This window comes from Peromyscus californicus, unplaced genomic scaffold (assembly GCF_007827085.1).
Source record: "Peromyscus californicus insignis strain IS unplaced genomic scaffold, ASM782708v3 Scaffold_6__1_contigs__length_162567912, whole genome shotgun sequence".
Classification (NCBI taxonomy): domain Eukaryota; kingdom Metazoa; phylum Chordata; class Mammalia; order Rodentia; family Cricetidae; genus Peromyscus; species Peromyscus californicus.
The window spans coordinates 102,680,768-102,694,329 of record NW_026294584.1 but is presented as its reverse complement, the minus strand read 5'-3'; positions in this window follow the sequence as shown (position 1 = coordinate 102,694,329).

Below are 13,562 nucleotides of genomic sequence, written 5' to 3'. Positions count from 1 at the left end.
TTTTTTAGTGACTTTGGTTTTGGAAGTCAGACAAATGCTGTTTTCCTTCCTGGGCCATCTCACAGCAGAGATAGCCCTGGTTAGCTGTACCAGCGCCCTCCTGTCAGTTAACACTGCTCTCCTTACAGCATCCTCCTGTCAGTTCACACTGCTCTCCCACAGCATCCTCCTGCCAGTTCACACTGCTCTCCCTACAGCATCCTCCTGTCAGTTCACACTGCTCTTCCACAGCATCCTCCTGCCAGTTCACACTGCTCTCCCACAGCATCCTCCTGTCAGTTCACACTGCTCTCCCTACAGCACCCTCCTGTCAGTTCACACTGCTCTCCCTACAGTGCCCTCCTGTCAGTTCACACTGCTCTCCCTACAGTGCCCTCCTGTCAGTTCACACTGCTCTCCCTACAGTACCCTCCTGTCAGTTCATACTGCTCTCCCTACAGCATGCTCCTGTCAGTTCACACTGCTCTCCCTACAGGACCCTCCTGTCAGTTCACACTGCTCTCCCTACAGCATCCTCCTGTCAGTTCACACTGCTCTTCCACAGCATCCTCCTGCCAGTTCACACTGCTCTCCCACAGCATCCTCCTGTCAGTTCACACTGCTCTCCCTACAGCGCCCTCCTGTCAGTTCACACTGCTCTCCCTACAGTGCCCTCCTGTCAGTTCACACTGCTCTCCCTACAGTGCCCTTCTGTCAGTTCACACTGCTCTCCCTACAGCATGCTCCTGTCAGTTCACACTGCTCTCCCTACAGTGCCCTCCTGTCAGTTCACACTGCTCTCCCTACAGGACCCTCCTGTCAGTTCACACTGCTCTCCCTACAGCATGCTCCTGTCAGTTCACACTGCTCTCCCTACAGTACCCTCCTGTCAGTTCATACTGCTCTCCCTACAGCATGCTCCTGTCAGTTCACACTGTACTTCCTGGCCTCTCTTGATGTTCAATACAGCTCTAAATAAGGAGAACTCCTCAGCAGCCACACAGGACAGTGGACAGCACAGCTGTTCCAGTGACTCAGGGGACGATGAACATCCCCACTGAATGAATTAAAATTAATTCTAGGGACATTGAGATGGCTCCAAGGGTAAAAGCACTTACCAACAACCCTGAGGACCTGAGTTCAATCCTTGGGACCCACATGGTGGAAGGAGAGAATTGGTCTTGCCTCTCTCTCTCTCTCTCTCTCTCTCTCTCTCTCTCTCTCTCTCTCTCTCTCATTTTTAAAAATAAAAATGAATTTTAGAAAGGCCTCCACACCTCTAGTTTTAACTTTAAACACACCATGGAACACATTTTCTCCATGGAAAAACACAATGAAGACTCCAACCCAAAAGACAAATTCCGAGTGGACAGACACAGAACCAAGTCATGAGTCAGTTTGTCATGGGTCCCAGAAAAAAAAGATGGGAACAATAGTCCCAAGGTCCCTTCCCCCCCCCCCAAAAAAAAAGGGTAAAGAGGCAGGGTTGGTCCTAAACACTCACACTGGTGAGAGAGGAAGCTGTGGCTGAGGCTTAGATGGTGGCCTGTTCCCTTCAAGTACAGAAAGCCACCTGGGGTCCCCAGCCCAGGTTTCCTAGTGCCTGTGAGACACTGGATGGACCAGCAACATTCTAACACTGCCTGCAGGTCCTGTCCTGTGGTGAGTTCTAAGCTTGTCTCTCCCAGGACCAAGGAGAAGTCATATTAAACATCACATACATTTTTGACACAGGGTTTTACTCTATAGCCCAGGCTAGCCTTGAACCCATGATTCCTCTGCCTCAGCCTCCTGGGTTATAGGTGTATGCCACCACACCTGGATTATGTTTGTTTTTAATGTTCTAGTGTAAGATTTATTCCCTGAAGCCATTGATCTGTCTCAAAGACATAGTGTTGTACATACATGTGTACACATGAATATACACACGCAGTACTGAGAAGCAACTCCTCTCCATAGCGTAATAACTTTATTATAAGGAACCTGATGCTGTTTTTAGAACTCATCATTCTGACTTCTGTATATGATGCACTGAAGGTTAATATGTAATGTTTTAATTTATTTTATGTGGTAAGTTAATTTTGGTTTCTGTAATGTATTAATATGATTAGAACCTTTTATTCTTAATATCTGAATTATACTTAAAGAGTAGTAAGGAATATAAGATACTGTTGTGTTTCTCAGAAATGTGTATTGTTACTCAGTTGTATTGTACCTTGTTTGGAAGGATGAAGGAATGAACTCTTTTTTTTTTCCTAAATATCAAGACTGGAGTTTTCCTTTAATGTGTCCGAAACAAATTTTTCTCTGCAAATGTGAATAAGAAAAAAAAAGTAGATGGTCTTTTTTTAAAGATTTTCTTTTATTCTTAATTATGTGTATTTATTCATATGTGTCTATACAGGGGTATGTGCGCATGAGTGCAGTTCGTCTCAATGGCCAGGAGAGGGCGTTGTATTCCCCTGGATCTAGTGTTAGAGGAGGCTGTGAGCTGCCTAACGTGTTCCCACCTGACATGCCAACACAGGTCTTTTGAAAGAGCAGTAAACTCTCTTAAGCATGAAGTCATTTCTTGAGTTCTAGATGATCTTTGTAGGAATCCTAAACCTGACTGTACTTAATCCCTGTCTGCCTAAAGAAATGAAGTTCTTCCTAATACCTGGAGGGAAGCAGAGACACTTCATCTGCACTGAAAGGAACTGAGGCAGGGCGGCATGCAGAAAATGCCTCTGGGTTATTTCCTGACAACATTCATAGAAACCATGAGATTTCAAGGTAAAGAGTGTATAGATGGAGGTGTGGTCTATATTAATATTCCTGAGAACTGTTAGGAATGTAGAGCTGGGGGTGCAACGTACTAAACTCTAGGGGTACGCCCCTGCTCCTCTGCTTCTGAGTCACTCTGATAACACGATCCAGACTAAGATGGACTCGGACAGCTTTTGTGTGAGGCTGTTGTAGGGGAAACTTTGCAGACAATCTGGCAGAACAATGAAACTCAACTACCCTGTGGGGTTTGTTCTGGTACCCTTTCTGTTGTGATAAAGCACCCTGACACAAAGCAGCTTAGGGGAGGAAAAGCTTGCTTCCAGGTCACAGTCACGAGGAACGTCAAAGCCGAATGTGGAGCTGCTCATCACATCACATCCACAGTCAAGGGCAGAGAGCAGGGGCGGGGTGTGGTGGCGTGCGCCTTTAATCCCAGCACCCAGGAGGCAGAGGCAGGAAGAACTCAATGAGTTCAAGGCCAGCCTGGTCTACATAGCAAGCTCCAGGACAGCCAGGGCTACAAAGAGAAACCCTGTCTCAACCCCTCCGCCCCCGAAAAAAAGAACAGAGAGGAAAGCAGACGCTTCTGCCCACTGACTTTCTTCACGCTTACACAGCTCAGGGCCCAGCTCTGGTGACGCCCACGTTCAGGGTGAAGGAATCTTCTCGTCTTAAGGAACAAACAAGACAACCCTCTACAGATGTGCCACAGGCCAACCTGATCTAGATAGCTCCTCACTGGGCCTCCCTCCCAAGTGGCTCTAGACTGTGTCAAGCTAACAGAACTATCCAGCTGCAGCACACAGCACTCTTTGGATCTTCTGTGCACAGCCTGGTGCAAAGTGCACACAGCCCTGTCCGCCTCTCTCGGCCCCACCCCTGGGAACTCACGGTTGGTCTCTAACTGCAGGGAATACTTCTATGTCCACCCCGTCCCTGTAAGTCTTTGTCAAACCCTCCCTGCGTCTCTCCAGTGCATGGGCCTTGCGTGTGCAGCTCGGCAGCCCACAGCCAGGGAGCAAGAGTCAAAAAGCTGCTGAATGGCATGGGGGCTTGGTTCAGGCACTTGTCAGTGAGGGACAGAGCTACCAGATCCATGTGTGTGACCCAGAGGCCCACCTTGATCAACCTGCATGGAAGCAAGATGGAAGCTCCCACAAGGAAGGGCACTGGTTTGTGCTCAAGCTATGCACAAGTGGACCACAGCTTTACAGGAACTTTATTCTTGGGCATAAAAACAAATGGAGTTTTTGTGCTGAAAGGGAAATGCAGGCGGGGGGGGGGGGGGGGGGGGTCGGGGGGGGCAGCCTCTTTGCAGGAACACTGGGTCAGGTGAACATTTCACATGCACATATGCAGATGCCCCGGAACTCCAAGAGATTTTGCTACTCCGTAAATCCTCTGTCTCAAGTCCTGCAGGGAGCCCCCTGGAAGAGAGGAGCAGAGGCACTGCCCAAGAGCCTGCACCGCCCGCACACGGCACATGGCAGGGCGGGATTATGGGAACGCCAGCCCAGGAGGACACTGCAGCATTGAAATGTCCCACCAGAACAAAGAAAGAGTGGCCTTTCCCCTGCAGTGTGAAAGCCCCCAGCCAGGGTGCGGGACTTCTGGGCGCCTGTCAGGAGGGGGACCCAGAGGCCAAGTCCTGGCCGTGCATCCAGACCTGCTCCTCCCCACTTTGCTGCTCTGGGGCTTTGCTGGCCATTCTGCCTCCCGTGCTGAGTGTTCCGTTCCCAGCCGCTCAGCTTAGGCAGCTGAGCTGGGACAGTCACCCATGTGCACAGTCTGGTTCTTGGAATAAAAACCTAAATGTGACCCTAAATGCCGCAAGTATGTGATCCGACTCAAGCTCCCAGCCTCCAGTGACCTTTAGGTGAAAGAAGGCCTGGGGGAGGGGTGTCAGAGAAGTCCATGGAGAGGCCCGTAGGGCCACAGAAGCAGATGACAGTGTCAGCATGTCACAGTGGTTAAGGGACTGAGGAGAAGCACTTGGCACACGAGTGTGAAGGCATAAGTTCAAACCCTCAAAAGCCATACAAAGCCGGTTACACATCTGTAATCTCACCACTCCTGAATGAGGTGGGAGGCAGAACCAGCAGAAACTCTGGAAGCTCACAGGCAAGGTAGCCTGAAGTATGAAGTGGCATGACCACACTCACCTCACACACGCACATGCATGGACACACACACATACAGATACACACATGCACACACACACAGACACACACATGCACACACACACACATACATATACACACAGGCAGCTCAGGGACCTGGTATGTGAAGCTCACAGGCAGCATGGGTCTTCATTTCCGTCTCCTTCCTCTGTTCTAATGAAGTGCTGTCTTCAACTACATTAGAAGCACACCCCAGACATCCTGTGACATTCTCCCACCCACTTGAGGGTCTGAAGCTTTAAAGACCACCCAAGCGAATATGTCAGGGCTTCATTACAGCGGCACCCAAGCCTTACTTGCATGTAGACTCGGCTGCATCCTGGGAGATCTCCATCCTGGGAAGGAAAGTGTGCAAGACCGGATTCTGGCTGAAGCTGTTAGGCTCCCATTTCAATGCTGTGACTTTTAGTTGGCTTCTGAAAAGACACAAACCACCTCAAAAGCATTTGGTCCATAACTGGAAGATTCTTTGAATGTCTACTTCAAATTCTGATGTTGGCAAAAAGGCAGTTCTCAAAATCTGGCACAACGCTTATCACAAAACCATGGGTTTTTGGGTTTTTGGGGGTTTTGTTGTTGTTGTTGTTTTTGAGACAGGGTCTCCCTAGGTTGTGATTGGCCTGGAACTTACTATGAAAACCAGGCAGCCTTTGGCTTACAGAGATCTGCTTGCCTCTGTCTTCTCTTCTGAGTGCTGGGGTTAAAGTCGTGTGCCACCATGTCCAGCCCATTTACTTTGAAACAAGCTTTAAAGATAATAGCCCTCTCTGGCATAATTTAATTCTCTAAAACAGATAAACTGAAATTAATTATACGATTTAACTGACTACAACAATAACATTACTAACAATAACTTAATGTCTTTATAGTTCTAATGCAGTGGTATCAAACACAAGGTGACTATTTCAGCTATTAAATATTTTCAGGGGTCCTACAGGATGGCATAGTGACTTAAGTCTCTTGCAGCAAACCTGACAACCTGAGTTTGATCCTTTCGATCCTCTTGATGGAAGGAGGAAATTGACTCCTACAGGTTGTCTTCTGACGTCTGTTCACTTGTCATGGCATGCAACACACACATACACACACACACACACACAAATAAAATATTTTCAGAAGAATTATATATTGGCCCCATAATGGGAAAGATAGGATCTCTATTGTTTCTAGTAATTATTTACTATTCCAGCTATGTCTAGAATGTAAGACACCCGCTATCATTTCTCCAGGCTGTGCCTACTCTGTCCTGAGATGACAGGACTTAACTCTAACCACGTGGGCCTCTCACTCTTTTCTGTTTTCTGTTCCTCATACGCTCTGGAATTGGTTTATATCTGTTGTATCGTCATCCATTCAGTGTGTGATTGCTTCCCCAGTAGGAACAAAGACTTTAGAGCCTTAACTCACTACTGTATCCCTGGAAATAAAATTACCATCTACCATGTAAACTACCTGATAAATATTTGTGGAGTGAGAAAAGAAAAGATGGATAGGAGCTGGAGAGATGGCTCAATGGGTAAGAGCACTGGCTGCTCCTCCAGAGGACCACAGTTCAGTTCCCAGCACCCATGGTGGCTCACAACTGTGTGTAATTCCCGCTCAAGGGGATCTGATGCCCTGTTCTGGGCATTTGCACATGTGTGCACATTATGTGTACACAAACACACATACACATGAGTAATAATAAATCTTAAGAAAAGATGAATAATTTTGGTCACGCAAAAGATCAGTGTCAGCTGTCCATTCATATTGCTTCTAGTCAGCATTCTAATGAAAAGTCTAGTCAAATAAATTTGGCAAGAAAAATATATAATCACTATCTTAGTTAGGATTTCTATTGCTGCAACAAAAATACCATAACCATAAAGCAAATTGGGGAGGAAAGGGTTTATTCAGCTTATATTTCAACATTGCTGTTCACCACTGAAGGAAGTCAGGACAGGAACTCAAGCATGGCAGGAATGTGGAGGCAGGAGCTGATGCAGAGTCCACAGAGGGGAGCTGCTTACTGGCTTATTTCCCCTGCCTTGCTCAGTCTACCTTATGGAACCCAGGACCAGCAGCACAGGGATGGCACCACCCTCCATGGGCTGGGCCCTCCCCCATTGATCACTACTTGAAAAAGTGCCTTACAGCTGGATCTCATGGAGACATTTCCTCAGCTGAGGCTCCTTCCTCTCTGACGACTCTAGCTTGTGTCAGGTTGACACAAAACCAGCCAGTACAATCACTAACCGTCTACAGTCAGAGGTACAATCAAAATTTGAACACTGTAACTGGTTGAAGCTTAGAAGTAAAATCTTCTCTGTTAACTAAATTAACTAAAGGAAAAACACAATAAATGTTCAACTCAATAATTTATAAAAATAACCGACAAACTGCCTAAAGAAAGAAGAAAATAATAAAGACAAAACAAAAGTAAGAAAAAATGGAAAAACATTTGAACTGATAACTCAAGAACTCTTTCTTTGAGGGGAAAAAAAAAACTTCAATTCTAGAGTCAACCAGATGGCTCAGTGTGTGAAGGCTCTTCCTGCAGGCCTGAGAACCTGTGTTTGACCCCAGGATCCCACACAATGGAAGAAGAGATTGGACTCTGCAAGGTGTCCTTTGACCATGTTTGTGGACAGACACACACACAAAATCACATCAATAAATGAAAAACTTACAATAAAAACCCATCCAATCCAAATAGGAAAAGAATAAAACAAAAGATCCCCAAACTCAGAACCAGAAATGACAGCACAATTTGGGATCACCCAGGAAACACAGCTCCGCTCATGACTTCTAGATCTCCACAAAATGGTCAATTCCCCACTAAAAATAAAAGTCACCAAAAGAATTCTACAACAAGCAGAAACCGGAGACGTGTGTCTCTCAGAGTCCCGTCTGATGGACATCAGGCCCACTTTAGGTCACTGGTTACTCTCCTTTCTTGCCTTCACCTACCTCCTGGCTCGTCATGTGCACCAGGCAAAGGTTTAATGACCAGAATTTATAAGGAACTCAAAATACCCAGCAATAAAAAACTAAATAATTCAACTTTAAGATGGCTAAACAATTTGAATAAAGATTCTTCAAAAGGAGACACATAAAAAGCCAAGAAGTACACAAGAAAATGCTCACCATCACTGTTCAGGAACCTCAAGTCAAAACCGAGTGAGGTACACAACATCCCACCCAGTCAGAATGGCTAATACAGAAAATAACACACACACACACACACACACACACACACACACACACTCACACACACACACTCACACACACACACACATGCTGGCAAGTGTGCAGAGCAAGGGGCCCCACACACAGCTGTCAGTGTAGACAGAGTCATGTGGATAACCTGGGGGCTAAAACATGGCTGTCAGGTGTAGATGGATACAACCATTGTAGATAACACCACGAAGAGTCTTCAAAGAAACAGCATTAGAAAAACCACGGTGTTGGCCTTCATTGTCAGCTTGACTGCATTTAGAACCATCTGGAGACACTCTGCGTGTGTCAGCAAGGATGTTTCCAAAGAGGTTTAACTGAAGAGTGAAAATTCACCCTGAACATGGCTGGCAACATCCTTTGGGCTGAAGTCCTAGACCAAATAAAAAGGAGAAAGGGACCTGAGCACCACTTTTCCTGACTGGGTCTTACACACGCAGGCACACACACACAAAGAAGTAAACACTGTCATGTTTTTAAAATGTATTAATTCCAAACCTGAAACCAAAGACTGAGTATTCAGATGGCAGAGGGAGAAGGAGACTGCAGCTCAAACTCACTGTAAATGCTGGTTTTGAAGACCTAGGTAAGGGTTAGATTTCTACACGGATGTAAGTAAAAGCACAGGGGTCAAGTGGACTTATCCTCAAACCACAGTGACCCAGACACCAAAAACACGCTATACATTATCCATCTTGGCCATGTATATGGGCTTCTGAGTAAATCCTGCCTCTACACTGTGCATCCAGGGTAGGTGAATTCACTTCTCTGGCCTCAATTTCCTCGTAGTAAAGTGAACATATTGGCCCTATCTAACTGGGGAGGTTTTGATCAGCTTAAATGAATTACCACACAAAACCTTGAAGACGGGTGCGAGACAAAGGCCCAGTCAACAGTGCTCACCCTGAGTATCCTCAGTGCCGTGGTCTGCCTTGTTGGTTTCAGCTGTATTGATCCCTGGGAGCTGTGTTCTGCACACACAAAGAACTCACTCACTCATCACAGGTGAACTGTGAGTGAGCTCACAGGCTAGTTCCCACCAGACCACACGTGTCTGCGGAGGGAATACAGTGGGGACAAGGGATCGCGAGGAGAGCCGTGCCAGCCAGGTGTCATCACGCCACCTGCCTGGGACGTGCATTCAGGTCTGCGCCAAGCCACTTGGTACTCATTGCACAAGGGGTAGGAACGCCCTAAGAGAGACACGGGTACACACAAAGCAGGCATAGTGTATGTGCCAGAGGGCAGTGAGGTGTGACAGACACAGTGATGAGCTCAGAGGCTGGGTGACGACCTTTTTCCCAAGATGTTCCTGCAGTGCTCCTCATGACACCCCTCCCAGCTGGTCCGGGTGCCTGCCCTGAAGCCACAGCCAGAGTTAGCGGGGCTGACTGCTGACAGCGGGAATCACCGCACTGTGAGCATCCTGATGGTCCTCAAAGGGCTCGGCACCAACCCACCTGCACAACCCTTGCATCACTAGCCAGGTCCCCTGGGGGGACGAATCAGGAAGCAAGTGTAGAGGCTCTCCTCTCGTTCCTAGGAGCCAGGGACATGCAAGGCTTGCATCTGGGAAGACTGGATATTAAGTGAGCTACACTCGTCCAAAAGGACTCACTCTCAGGGCACAGCTGGGTTGAGGGTCCACTTCCAGATCTGCAATGCCTGGCTTAGCCTCATTCCCTCCAGATCTCTCTCCAAACTAATCTCATCCCTTGTGACACCTCTAGACAAGAGGGACACGGGTGAGGCTACACTGTAGGACAGTTCAGCATAAGACACATCGAACAGAGTCACCAGCCAAGATCTCAGAGGAGCTTTTATTTTGACAAAATAAGGATGTTCTGGGCTGCAGGAGACATGGCCTCCTGGTGGGCATATGGCCTGTCATTCATGTAAGCTTTCAGGGAGCTTGTAATGAGTTGGGGAGCAGAGGGTGAAATAAAAAGGAAAGAGAAAGTCTGTCGGGAAGACAACTAAGAGCGAGTGCTTTTCCTACCTGTAAGCAGGATGGACCAAGTTTCATTTTCCTCTGGGCATTTTCCACACTGTGTGCTTCATCGTTTTATATGCGTGTGTGAACGTCTGTGTGTGTGTGTGTGTGTGTGTGTGTGTGTGTGTGTGTGTGTGAACCACATGTGTGCAGTGCCACTGGAAGCCAGAAGAGGGTGCCAGAGCCCAGGGAGCTGGAGTTACAGCCAATTGTGAGCCTCCATGTGGGTGCGGGGAAACAAACCCCAGTCCTCCGCAAGAACAGCACATGTTTTTGCTCTTGCTCATCCAGCTCTCCAGTCCTGGTTTAGGGTTAGTTGTTGTTGTTGTTTTGTTTTGTTTGTGGGGTCTTTTGGGGCGTTGCTTGTTTTGAGACAGTGTCTTTAGTAGCCCAGGTTTGGCCTCAAACTCACTGCACAGCCAAAAATGACCTTGAACTTAAGACTCTCCTGCCTCTACTTCCCAAGTGCTAAGATAACAGCCGTGTGCCGTCCCGCCTATCAAATAGTTGTTTTTAACCAGATTTCAGGCTTCTGTGGTAAGATGGCCGAACCTGTCATACCCATCGTACTCCAAGAGCAATCAATCTGTAGCCATTTCCTTTTGACTGGGTACAGGGCCAGTTCACTGCCCTCCCCCGAAACATCACCTGTTATCGTCCTAATCTAGAGGCTGAGAATTGAGGGCAGTTTTTGTTTTGTTTTGTTTTGTTTTGTTTTTTTCAGTTGAGAACAATTTTCCTTTTCACGTGAAAAAAAAATTCAAATCAAGTTATCCATACACACTGAGAGTCTGAAGGCAGGCGTTGTCCAGACGTACTTTATTCACAGGCTTAACCAACCACACCTTAAAAGACACAAATGTCTTCCAGCTTTCTGCTCTGTCCACCTAGAGTTTTGATATCTCCCCTCAACTCTGCATCTCAGAAGTCACGGACTTGCAAGCAACGTCTATGAGAAAGGATCTCTTTCCCATGTGTCTCCCACAGGAAAAGACAACCTTTCCAGAACCTCCCTTCAGTGTCCAGTTCCCTTCCCTTCAGGTCCCAGTAGCCTAAGCTAATCACTCACTACCAGGGAATGGCCTTGATTTAAATCAGGAGGGTCTGCCCCGCGCACCCAGAGCAGGAGGCCATGGCCACTCACCTGCAAACACATAACAACAAAGCAGCAAGAACGAAGTGTGGGTGCTTCAGGATGGGAGGGCTCACCACTTGAGCATGCGCCTCAGCTTCATGTGTGTCTGGAACCCCATTTTCTCCCAGAACCAAGAGGTCCGATTGTCTTGCGCTATTTTTCTGTATGTTTGGCACAGAGGGAAAGTAAATGTTCCCCAAACAGATGAGTGAATGAATGAGTGAATGAAATGAATGAATGAACAAAGACAGTTAGCTGATGGCTCCCCAGGGAGGGAGGGAGGGCTGTTTTTCTTTGGGGATGTGACCAGTGGCGGGTTGTCCACGCCCCAGTGGCTGGCCTCACACTCATGCACATATAGGAGGCGCCAACTGGACTCACTGGCTCTTTGTTTTTGCTTTCTAAAAGAAGGCCATGAAGTTGGGGGGTTAATATTTTGGGGAGATCCTAGATGGAGTTGGATGGAGGGAGAAGTAAAGGTTATATATGATCAAAATATGTTATATGTGTATTACTTTTTCCAGAAATAAATATAGATAATTTTTATAAAGAAACTTTTTATTTCTATTTTCCTTTTTATGTGTATGAATGTTTTGCCCACAGGTATGTTTGTATACCACATGTGTGTCTGATGCCCATAGAGGCCAGAGGATCCCTTGAAACCAGAGATGGTGCTGAGATTCCATGTGGGTGCTGGGATTTGAATGTATGTCCTCTGGAAGATTAGTCATTGTTCTTAACCACAGAGCCATCTCTCCAATCATAAATATATATAATTTAAATGCTGTGTGTGGTGTGATAGTTGTAATCCAAGCGCTGGGAAATGGAGATAAACAGATTCATAGAGTCCATTGGCCAGCCAGTTCCAGACACAATGTGTATATATATATACAGGCGCACACACACACACACACACACACACACACACACACACACACACACACACGAGCATGCATGAAAACTGAGCTCACTCAGGACCATAATTCTTTTGATGTTGAGTTTCACTCTGAACCATCCTCTCTCACCCTTAGAGCTAAGCACTGCACCTCACCAACCTGCCTTACAATTTCATTTGCAAGAGAGAGTTAGGTAAATAAGTAAATCCACTTGTATATTTCATTTAATTTTTTAACTTTGCTTAGTCTTTAAATGTTTCTGTAAATCACATCCTTTGAGCAACGTGTCTGAGACACATATGTGCTGCACCCCTGGAGAAGAAGCCTGCATCCAGGTGCCCACTCCAGGATATACTATCCTTTTTCTAAACCTCTCTGGTATATGGTTCTCTCTCTCTCTCTCTCTCTCTCTCTCTCTCTCTCTCTCTCTCTCTCTCTCTCTCTCTCTCTGTGTCTCTCTGTCTCTGTCTCTGTCTCTCTGTCTCTGTCTCTCTCTCTGTCTCTCTGTCTCTGTCTCTCTCTGTGTCTCTCTGTCTCTGTCTCTGTCTCTCTGTCTCTGTCTGTCTCTGTCTCTCTGTCTCTCTCTCTCTCTCTCTCTCTCTCTCTCTCTCTCTCTCTCTCTCTCGACCACTCCCTTTCCCCCCTCTCCTCCCTGTCTTCTTCCTCTTCTACCTCAGGAGGCAGAATGCAGCCACCATCTTGGAAGCACAGGCCAGCCCCTCCCCCACACCGAACCTGCTAGTACTTAGATCCAGGAACTTCCCAGCCTCCACAACTCTGAGCCTTACACTTCTACAGTTGTGAATTGCCCAGCCTGGGCATCTGCTGTAAATTCAGAAACAAACAGACTCTTGGTGTTCAGAACCTTGGGCTTCCCTACCTCCCCCGGTTCTGTCTCCTAACCAATCTTGATTCCTTTTGCTTTCCTAGAGCCAGCAGTTTTTCTTCCTTTATGTGGCTTCTCCAGGTTGCTTCAGTGGGTACCCAGAACCCAAGCCATGCCCAACAATGTAGAAATTGCCATGTTTTTTTTTTCTGCCACTCGGGTCTTCTGTCCTCCAGCAAGCACAGGATATACACAAGCAGCTCAGAAAGGAGAGGTATAATGAGTCCATGGTAAAGCTTCATGATGATGCCATGCAAATACAAACCGGAAAGCACCCTTACCTGTCAGGTTCAGAGAGGAAAGATTCTCAATGGTCACTGTTGGTACGGTATTCCCAAACTCCATCGGTAGAACAAACCTGGGAATGAACCTGATGGGAAGAGGCTTACTATGACAGTTCTGTGTGATTTTAAGATGCTCATAGATGCTTCTCAGCCTTTTAGTTGAGATCAAGATGCACACCTACTATGACCCATCTATTCCACTTCCCAGTTTGCCCCTTAGAAGT